Source organism: Orcinus orca, chromosome 3 (assembly GCF_937001465.1).
Source record: "Orcinus orca chromosome 3, mOrcOrc1.1, whole genome shotgun sequence".
NCBI lineage: Eukaryota > Metazoa > Chordata > Mammalia > Artiodactyla > Delphinidae > Orcinus > Orcinus orca.
The window spans coordinates 72,947,021-72,958,306 of NC_064561.1; the positions used below are offsets into that span (position 1 = coordinate 72,947,021).

Genomic DNA, 11,286 nt, shown 5'->3' on the forward strand with positions numbered 1-11,286 from the left:
CGTTCTGAAAATGGGGATCCTATGAAAATTAATGTACTGAATAGCAAAATCCTCCAGTGCCCTTTCTCCTTTTGGCTCCAAGAGTTACATGTATCAGGCTAGAAAATTCCCCCTTGAAACTAACCAGCCCGTGAAAACAAAAACTCCCAAAGATACCACTATTTGAGGGTCTCCACGCCCAGAGGACTTCCAACCAGCATGTTCGTGCCTCATCTTAAATATGAGCCAACGATCACCAGCGTCCACCAAAAAGACAGGACAACCGAAAGGAAACAGAAGTAACCCAGAGAAAAGATACAGTATAAACGGCAAAGGAAAACTCCAGAGAAACATACAATTAATTAATACCCTCAGAGAAAGAAGAGAACATAAAGCACATATAAAGTAAAAATTGAAAGCTATAAAGACGCACAAAGCAAGAGCTCTAAGCAATTTTAAAAAGGAAAGCAAGAGTAAAAAAATCCAGTAGGTGTTTGGAAGATAAAGTTGAAAACATACAGTTTAGAGCAGCAGCTCTCAAAGTGTGGTCCTCAGACACCTAAGGGTTCCTGCAGCCCTTTCAAGGGGTCCATGAAACCAAAATTATTTTTATAATAATACTCAGCCATTATTCACCTTTTCCACTGAGCTGACGTTTACACTGATGGTACAAGAGCAATTGTGGGTAAAACTCCTGGGGCCTTAACAGAAATCAAGCGGGTGGCAGCAAACTGTACTCGTAGTCACCCTATTCTTCACTGCCACACACTCAAAGTAAAATCTTAATGTCGAGAAATCTTTTCTCAAAAATTAACAAAGTAAGTCTTTCAATTCAAGGAAAACAACTGGTAATATTTGTTACTAACAATAAAATTTGAGCTTTCAAGCAAAATTAGAATTTTAGGAAGCTCATCTGATACCATAAGCTCGAGAGCATACTTTTCTGTTGCGATCAGTGACATTTACAAATCGAAATGTTTGATATTGTATAAAGCAATGTGTCAACATTTCAAAAATCTATAATTCAGTGCACCAGTATTCGCCAAATGATCAGTGAATAAGGTTTCAAAATCAGGCATAGGGAAAATCCACTCCACGTTCGAGATAGACCAATGGATTCTAATGTAACAGAGAACAAGAAGTTTACAGATGAGGTTTCAGATTCCACACTGACACTAACATTTGAGAACTCACCATGGTAGTTTTGTTGTAATATCAAAGAAGATATCCACAATTATCCAAAAGGGCAATTAGAAATACTCTTCTCTTTTCCAGTACACATCTGAATGAAACCAGACTTTCTTCATATACTTCAATCAAAAAACATATCACAACAGATCCAGTGAAGAAACAGGTGAGAATATAGCTATCGCTATTAAGCCATATATTTGAAAGAATGGCAAAAATATGAAACAATGTCACTCTTTTCACTAAAATTTTTGCTTTGAAAAATGTATTTATATTTTCATAAATTATGCTATTTATGTTAACATGTAAATGGGTTTATTTATATGAATTAATTAATTTTTTTTTTTTTTTTTTTTGGCAGTACGCGGGCCTCGCACTGCTGTGGCCTCTCCTGTTGCGGAGCACAGGCTCCAGACACGCAGACCCAGCGGCCACGGCTCACGGGCCCAGCCACCCCGCGGCACGCGGGATCCTCCCCAACCGGGCAAAAACCCGTGTCCCCTGCATCGGCAGGCGGACTCCCAACTACTGCGCCACCAGGGAAGCCCAATGAATTAATATTTTTTAATTTCTTTTTTAAGTTCTAATATGGTGAATATCAATAGGTATAATCTATGTAAATAAAAGGTCTTTGTGATTCTCAATGATCTTTACGACTGCAAATAGATCCTGAGACTAAAAAAGGAATCTGAGGCCAAAAGGTTTGAGAACTACTGCTCTAGAATGTAAAACAATTAAATGAAAATTAGGAGAAAAGGTTAATCAGTGGATCAGTTCAGGAGATTCAACATTAAAAAAAAAAAAAAATTCCAGAAAGGAGAAAATGAATGGAGGGTGGAAATTTTTATCAAATAAATCATATAAGGCAAATCCCTACAGCTAAAGTTTCTAGACTTAAAAGTATCCAGCAAGTGCCCAAAACAATGTATTTTTTTAAATTCATATGAAGTGATGGAAATGTGACATTTCTGGACCCTGGTGATAAAGGGATGAGTCTCAAAGCTTCTGGGTGGAGGGAAGGGGAGGAGAAGGAAGGAGTGGTGAGAAACGGTCACCTTCTAAGGATGGGGACACAGAATAGCATGGGACTTCTCAGGAGAAATGGGAAGCTAGAAGACAATGCAACACTACCTCCAAGTTTCTAAGGAAAAGCAATTTCAACATAGAATTTTATATTCAGCCAAACTACTCATCAACTATAAAAGTCAAACAAAGATACTTCCAGGGCTTCCCTGGTGGCGCAGTGGTTGCGAGTCCGCCTGCCGATGCAGCGGACACGGGTTCGTGCCCCGGTCTGGGAGGATCCCACATGCCGCGGAGCGGCTGGGCCCGTGAGCCATGGTCGCTGAGCCTGCGCGTCCGGAGCCTGTGCTCCGCGACGGGAGAGGCCACGACAGTGAGAGGTCCGCGTACCGCAAAAAAAAAAAAAAAAAAAAAAAAACTTTCAGACATGCAAAGCCTCCAAGTTTTTGCCTCCCATGTGCCCTTTCTCAGGAGGATACTGGAAGGTATGCTCCTTGAAAGTGAGAGAGTAAATGGAGAAAGAGAAAGGCATGGAACTCAGGAGACAAGCGATCCAGCAGGAGGCCCTGAATGAGGGTAAAGGGTGAACTCAGATTAGCAGTGGTGCCTACAGAGCCACTATCCAGACTGAAGGAAAAAACAAAACAGATGAACTGATGCATTGGAACATATTCAGAAAATACTTAGAGTTTAATCAGAGAACTGGAGGATAAATGGTAACAGAAAACCAAGCAAATGAAAAAGCATGTTGGTTACTATGTACCTAATTTCAAGGAAAACAGAAAGTCTATCAGGAGAAAAGCGATCACAGTACATTACATGGATGTTTACACCACGCTGGGTATCAACACCATCATAACCTGGGTGCTGCCATGTTTCGTAAAGACTGGGGAAAGGGAAGTTAATGTGCATCTATTTGACCAGAGGAGAACTGATGCAGGAAATCTTAACCCCCATCTTCCATAATTGAAAATCAAAAATAATAACTAAAAAAAAATCAAGAAAAAGGTAACATAAGCACATTATCTAGAAATATGGTAACTACCAAAAGAGACAACTAAAAGAATTAAAAACAGTTACTTCTAGAAAGCAGAAACCAGAGGCAGGGGGCAGTGGGCTGCTTTTCATTATAAGCTTATTACTGCTTGGCTACGAATAGGTATTCCTTTGACAAAAATAAAAGTCAAATTAAAAAATTACCCAGGCACCAGAAGAGCCAAACTCTCCTCTTCATAGTCTCATTCATAAACATTCCTTGAATTTTTATTTGCCTTTACCCCCTAACCACAGGCCAGCCAGTTGTGAGTAGCAAGCATAGCATGATTTGGGGGTACAGGAAATCCAAAGATGTTCCCTCACTCTCCTGTGGCTGACACTGAAGCCACCCCAATAAGCCCTGTCATGGTCATCACCATTCACTGGACCTCAGTACAGAGCATAACATCACCCGGCAAGCTACACACTCTTACTTATCTCCTTTTTTCCAGGTGAGACTGAAGGTCAAACGGCCTAAGAGGCAGGGCCTACTCCCTAGGGTGAGTAAATTGCCGGGGGGGATGTGAATCTAGGTGCTCAGTTTGTCTCTGAAACCCACGCTGTACTTCCAAGCTAACCTTTGCCCCTCGCCGGTGAGGCTTCCACACCGCCCCCAGCAAACCGCCCCCAGCAAACCTCAAGAGGGTCACCTGCTCCCCTCAGGACAGTTTTACAGGTCGGCCTATCACCCCTGATATGCTCAATAATTTGCACATGTTTGGGGAAAGTGGCGATATCACTACTAGAGGAGAGGTGGCAGGACAGGTATTATCACACCTCATCTGATAGAGGAGGAAACTGAGACCAGGGGGAAGAAGGGGCCGCCCTGAAGTCACACAACAGGAGCCCAGGTGGCCTGACTCACCTTCTCGTACCCCTTCAGCTATACTGCCAGCAGGCCCCTTCCTTGTCCTCATTCAAGCTTTGGAGTTGGCCTGTTTGTAAGCAGGAAGAACTGTTCATGGGCTTCCTCAGTCCAGCTTTGCGTTTACTCTTCAGTGAAAATGCTGGCAAGTGGATGCAAAACAGACACAATGACACCTGGTGTGTTCTCAAGAGAAGAGGTCAGAACACAGTGGGGCTTGGCTAGAGGAGTGGGGGGTGACAGGGCTGAGGTCCAGGTGCCAAGACATTCAGGTCTGGGTGTCTGCTGGGAAGCCCAAGAGGATAGAGTCACACCCGGATGTCAAAGTGACCCACAGCCTTTAAGGAAAACACTTGGCTTCCCAGAGGGGTCCAGAGCTGTTACTGGGGACCAAAATGGAGCCAAGGGCATGGGGAGGGCATAGAGGATGACAAGCATCCCCACGGCAATTACTACATCATCTCTCCTCCAGCTCCCAATAGGGCAGCCCAGCTGGGCACAAGGAAGTGTTCTCCCCCCGGCATTCGTTAGATTGAACTGTACTGGCAACATCCTGCCCGAGTCTTTCCGGATACTGATGACAGGTCACACACAGGGCTGGCCGTAGAGTGGACACTGGTGAATCCCTGCTGAAAGAATCCGTAAACCCACAAAGCCAGTCGCTGCTCTGTGTGGCAGCAAGCTGGCTCCACCCACAGTATAGGAGGTTCTGGCCTCTTTCTAAAAGCAAGGAAATGGTTCCATGGATACCCACGAGTCTTCTTTCATTCCATCAAAAGGTATACACGTTTAAGTTCTCAGACCCGAGGCAGTTCTATAAAGAATCCATCATCTCCCACCAAAGCCCAAACCCTTCTCTCTCTAGACCAGTGTTCCTCAAAGTGTGGTCCCCCAGTTAACAGTAGCAGCAGCACAGGGGCACTTGTAAAAAATGTCAATTTCTAGGACCCACCCCAGACCTAAGGTCCAACTCTAAAGGTCGGTGGGACCCAGAAATCTCTTGTATCAAGCTATGCAGGTGATTCTGACACAAGCTAGTTTGAGAACCACTGCTTGGGATAAAATCCCCCAAATTAAAATCCCTATACAAAGCAGGCTTCTTCCTCTGAATGAGAAAAAGATAGCTGATGTCGTCGATCACTCACGATTAACATCAAACTCCTCCAAAATCATTTATTCAGCATCTGTTCTACATATATCTAAGATACCTCCACAGATTTGTAAGTGTATATAATTATAGAAGAAAAGGGGGAAATAGAAATGATCTCATATAACTTATTACAATTACGTGTGTGTGTGTTTATGTTTGTGTGTTTTTCCCACCTTCTCCCTAAGATCCTCTCAACGTGCTGAGCACGGGACTCAGCTTTCCCTGGATTTTGCCCTCAGGGTTGCTCAGACCGCGCTCTCGCTGAGCCGAGCCGGGAGCTAAGCCAGCCACCATCGGCTGAGAGTTCACACCCAGCCCAGCCTCCGGGACTTATGGTCCAAGACTTGTCTGAAAACTCCTAAGGACATACAGTCCTTCTTTCCTGCACATTTCTTGCTTCCTTCCTTACCCTCTTCCTGCTCAACGAGAGTCATATCACATATGTTATGAAATGTACACATTTCAGCACATTTCTCCTGCCTCCCTACCATCCAGCGCCGCTAATTGGGCCTCCACTTCTGGCCCCTCCCTCTCCTTTTCCCTGACTAGCCTCGCCCCGTCACCTTCAAGAGGCTCGCGGCTCAGGGCGCCTCACTGTTCAGGGTGCAGCACAGTGTTCCCCTGTTCCCCACGTCGCATATGAATCAGGGCCCGTGGAAATTGAAGCACAAGTCAGCCCAGCCTGTGTATTCCAGCGGGGTCCCCCTAGGAGCATGCCACAGGCAAGCCCAGCTGGAGACCTGGGCCTGCAACATGGACCCCTCTGAAAGCCTCATGAAAGCATTCCAAGATGTAATAAACCCGTCAAGCCCTGGCTAATTTATATCTAAGTGGATGATTTCCCATTTTTCAGAATGTAAATGTTTAGATTGCAGCATTCCCCTGCCTCGGCATCCGGGGTCCTGGCACGTAAGTGGTGAAATCAGCCCGCTTTTCCACAGGGATCCTTAGATGGAAGAGCTACAATGCCAGCATCCTCCAACTGGGAAGAGCTTCCTGCTCTCGATCCGCACGTGTGCAAACCCCACCTCAAAGGCAGTACACCAGCGTTTGCTTACTGTTGAGAAGTCTCACTCTCGCTTTTACAGGGAAGAGGAGGAGAAACAGAGTTTTCAAAGGCAGGACCTCAGAGCCGAGAGAGCAACTCAGATTAGCTAGGTAGTCCAAGACAGTGTTCCTTTTATACTTCTTTCCAAAATGTTCTTCATTTGCTGTAGCCTCAAATACATTTTATTAGATCTTTTCATTGTATAAACAGGCAAGAGAAGTAGATTAGTGGGAATAAATATAACACAACAATCCTAGGAAACAGTCCAGTTTGGCCGACCGAGCCCCAAGCATCCCACTGCCCGCTCTGTCCAGGGCTGCTTGCACTAACCCATGAGACCCTGCCAGCCAACACTCTGGGTGGTCCATCAGCAAGGGCAGTCCCCAGCAAAGAGAAGCCCCAGAAAGAAAGCCATGAGCCTAGGGAACCACTAATGTGAACAACCAGCTCCCCAAGACCAAGGGAACTCCAGGCAAGAGGCCCCATGATACACTACTGGTATCCAAGGACTTCAACGACTTCAACCAAACACACCCATCATCCTGGCGCGTTCCATAAAAGGGCATCAAGTAAGTGTGAGCCCTACCAGCCACCAGCAGTTTCCTCACTGGTAAAGTGAGGCTGAGAATGTCTGACCCTTCCCACCTGCAAAGAATGATGTGGGAAGTCCTGAAATGCTTCAGGGGAAGGCTTGGGAGTCCTCGAAGGAAGCCTGCTTCACCTATCCAAGAAGGCAGCATAATGCTGCACCTCAGAGCACTGGCTCTGATGTGAGTCACACTGTCCAGTTTCAGTCCACCACCTCCTGGCTGTGTGTCCTTGGGGAAGTCACTTCACCTCTCTGAGCCTCAGCTTCCTTTCCAATAAGATGGAGATGCTATAGTCTCCATCTCCTAGGCTGTTACTTATCATTAACACAGATTGAGTATTTACTAGCCTAAGCCCAAGGGCGGCCAGGTGAGCTCTCCTGAGAGTGGACTGTGGACCTGGCTGAAGGGGCCACTCCCCTGAGTGCACACTGGCCGGATGGTGGCAGACGGTACTCGGGCAGCATTTGTGAAAATGAGTCCCAACAGGAGAGACCTGCAGAGAATGGCTGGGTGGAACACTGCCATGAGCCAGACCTGCTCTCTCGCACAAATGGGCCCTGACCCACCCGGAGGGCCAGACTCAGCCGTGGCTCTCAGCTCGAGCCAACACCACCCCCTCGGAGTAGCAGGGATGGTTGGTGTAAGCATCACTAGGGCCTGCACCTATCCTCAGGACCCATGGGAGAAAGGAGTCAAGTCCATTCGGGGCTCCCCTTCGCAGTCACAGTGCCTGAGCTTTGCCAAGTCACCTGAGGACAAGGTTTTCAGGGAAATGCTCAAGTGAGCCCAAGTTCCATCCCAGCTTTGCCCCAGGTCTGAAGCTCAGGGGCAGCCCAAAGCTCCACGTCACCTCTACAGGAGGCCAATTCCAACAACCCCTTCAGCTCTGGAGGCTGACAGGGCACCAAGGGGCCTCCTCCTGTATCAGGGCTCTGCAAACCCAGCCTCGTCCAGCCTCCTGCTCAGCCCCATTTCCCTTCCTGGTCCGGGCTAAGGGGACCAAGCTGTGAGGATTAGCAAGGACCCCCACTCCCAGCCCAAGCATCTGCAGACAGCCCATACTTCCCCCCTTGGCTTGCCGTGTGACTGCCCCAACACTTCCTGGCCAATCCTAACGAAACAGCAAAAGCTTTCCCTGGTCCACCATTGGGCAGCCTGGCTAGAGGTTTTATTCCATTAATTTTCATCCTGATAACTGGAAGCAGCGCTCCTCGGTGCTCCTGTAGGATTTAATGAGCTACCCAACATCACATTTCCCACTGAGGCAGCTTAAACCTGCATTTCACCCCAGGGATGCTGCCACTCCATCCTGCCCCATGGACACCACCTTGCGCCAGGCGAGCCCCAGGCCGTGCCCAGAGCCAGCATCTCCTCCTCCCTGGGGTCCAGCCTGCTCAAAGCACGGCCAGCAGCTCCAGCCTCCACAGGGGTCTCCACCAAACCCCTTGGCAGAAAGCAAAGTAGAGTCTTCTTTGGACCCACGTCCACATCATAGGCACATAAAGGCCTTTATTACCCATAAAGCAAAATTCCTGCAAAGCCTTTCCATCTCGACATGCCACACTCTGTAAAATGACTGCCGCTTGCACACAGCCCTTACGCATGTCAGGGTCTACCCACACACGCTGCAAGCAGGGCACGCCCATACCCACCCAACCTGGGAAGGCATGGGGGTCCAAATCCCAACCCCTGGCACCCACCAGCTGAGTAATGTGGGCCCATCACTTCATCTCATCGAGGCTTATCCCCTTCCTCCGGAACATGGGAGAGCAACAACGCCTAATTCACCTGGCTTGTGTGAAATCCAATTTGCATTTTACTCATTCATTCAATCACTGATCAAATAGCAAGTCCCCTACCCTGTGCCGGGCCTGCCCTGAGCACAGGAGACACAACACTGACCAGAATCACCCACACCCTCATGGTGGTTCCATTCCAGCAGCAAGTAATGAATGAACTTAAATTTCAGATAATGCAGAGCGCCATAGCCTGCCACAATGAGACAGGGCGCTACAGGAGTGCTGGGGGGCGGCTACTTCAGACTGAGGGTGAGGGAGAGGCCAGATCACACACACAGGAGCACCACAGAGCTAGAAAATGTGTCTATGGTAAGAGTATACTATAGTAACACATTAAGAATTACACACTATAATGTATAATTATATGTATGATGCAGTATTATCCTGCAGCACACCACAGCTGGGCTCCCTGAACTGTGAGGTACCTGCAAAACCAAAAGCCTAGGCAGCCTCATGGGAGTGGCTAGGATCTCTGGGGCTTTGCTGCTGCCACCTCGCTATCAGGGACGACTTCTAGGCTCACCCCACAGATAATTATACCTCTCCCGTCCCTACCCCTGCCACCCAAGTCCTCCTGCCCCTCCTCAGACCGAGTGTGCATGACCCCCCATGAGGGCCGGGACCTCAGGTGTCCAGCACAGCGACCAGCACCTAGCAGGTGCTCTGAAAGGCCGAAGGAACTAAGCAGGACTCAGGACATGCTGAAGTGCTGCCCAGCCCCCAGAACAGACCCACCTCCCCACGCGCCCAGCCCCGGAGCCAGACGGAAGGAACCCCATTTGCCCAGATTGACTGTAACGCTCAGATAGTGCAAGGGACTCCTCCAGCGCCTCTCCATTTCCTGCTCTGCTGGGACTTGCGCTCACATCAACAACCAGCCCAGACAGCCCTTCAGCTCCCCACGCCTTAGCCACCAGGGTCCTGGGCCAGACCCACTGGCCCCATCCAGCAGCCGAGCCCACAGAGGGGAAGTGAGGTCACCCAGAGGTCGCACTGGTGTACATCCTGTCCCAAGGGAGACACCATGACCCATCCATGGCTCACCTCCTGCAGGGCCAGACAGGTCTGTAGAGCCCAGGGTGTGTGACGGGCCTCGTACTGCGTGCTTGGCCTGAGGCTGAGCCTATCAGTTGGCATGGGGTCAGAGCGGCACTGGCCCTGTCATCATAGCGGGGAGGGCGACACGCGCCTTCTGCAAACATCTGCCGCACACGCCCTAGATCGCTATCACAGGGTCCCCTCTGCGAGGAGCAGTCATGCGCAGCAAGGGTCTGTTGCAAGCTCCCTGAGTGAGCAAAAGCTCACAGGGGAAAAGAGGGCCATCGTTAGGGGGCGGAGGCGGCCAGGCTGCGGGGGAGGAGGAACAGAAGCCAGGAAGGGTTGAGGCAGGAGACGGAGATCCTGGGGCCGAGGCTTAATGATACTGACGAGGGCTGAGCTGGGCGTGGTGGGTCAGGACACATGCATCCAGCAGGAGCCAGAGAGAACAGTCAGGGACAACATGTGAGAGGGGAGCGCCCTTTCCTGAAGCCATAGGCAGGAGAGCCCCCAGGACCAAGAAGAGCAGCCTTCCCTTAAAGCTGGAGGCATGTGGCTCACGGAGACACTTGGCCAAAGGCTCCCCATTATACACCAGAAACCTGCCATCTGCGGATGCCTCTTCCTCCTCCTGCCCTAGGGACCACTCGGAAACCCAGGGCCAGGTATAAGATCATCCAACTGCCGAGGGGTCATCCTTCTGCCGGGGGAACCCTGAGCTCTTTGAGGAGAACAGGGTGGTGCTTCCCTCAGGTAACCCCGCCAGGACACGGGAGAGTGAAGTCTCCGAAGGGCGTGGGGTCAGGGATGGCGCAGCCCCACCCAGGTTACCTGACCTGCTGCAGAGGCCATGGAACAAGGGTTGTCACACACAGCGTGGGCCGGGCACCCTTCCTCTTCCCTCTCCAGTGTTCCGGGCAGTTTGACAAAGCTGCTCGGCCCCACCTTTCAGTGAGGTCAGGCAATGTACATCCAGCAGGGCTGGGACCCTTAGACCACACCCTTGTCACCTGGGAAACACCTGGGCCAAAACACTTCAACTCAGCCTCAGATGACGCATCTGCTCCAGGCCCCAAACTGCAGGGCCAGTAAGATCTCTGACAGGGAGCTGGAAAATCTAATGTTTCCACTTCTTTTCTGGAATGGAAAGGGGTGAGGGTCATGCTACCTCTGCTCACACACCTCCAGAGATGGGACGTGGCCTCAAGGTGGCTGGGCCCCTAAATGACGACTCTGATAGGAAGTTCCTCCTCCTAGTGAGCTGACACCTGTCTGTGACTTCTGTGGCCCAGCCTCAGTCCTGCCCACCGAGGGCATGCCATCATACGGCCCGTCAGCTACCTAAAGATGCCACGTCCCTCATCATTAATAATCACTGACAGGGTGGTGGCCACGTGCCAGGCAGCGAGTGAGGAGACAGAGAAGTAAGATGAGAGCCCTGCCCTGCCATCTGGTGGGGGAGGCGGCTCTCACAGAGGTGAGCCAAGAACTGTGCGAGCACATGGGGGTGTCACCACCTCCCAGCAGTCACAGAAGGCTTCACAGAGGAGGCCATGCTCAGAGTGGACCTC

General features: G+C 49.8%; 1 long non-coding RNA gene across 1 annotated transcript in view; it reads right to left on the reverse strand.

The window, feature by feature from the left end:
• Positions 1 to 10,645, reverse strand: part of LOC117197567 (uncharacterized) — a 215,344-nt gene extending 204,699 nt beyond the window's left edge. The window contains exon 1 of the long non-coding RNA XR_007476759.1: positions 10,552 to 10,645. This is a non-coding gene — a long non-coding RNA (uncharacterized LOC117197567). The remainder of the gene's footprint in view (positions 1 to 10,551) is intronic.
• Positions 10,646 to 11,286: the final 641 nt, after the last annotated feature.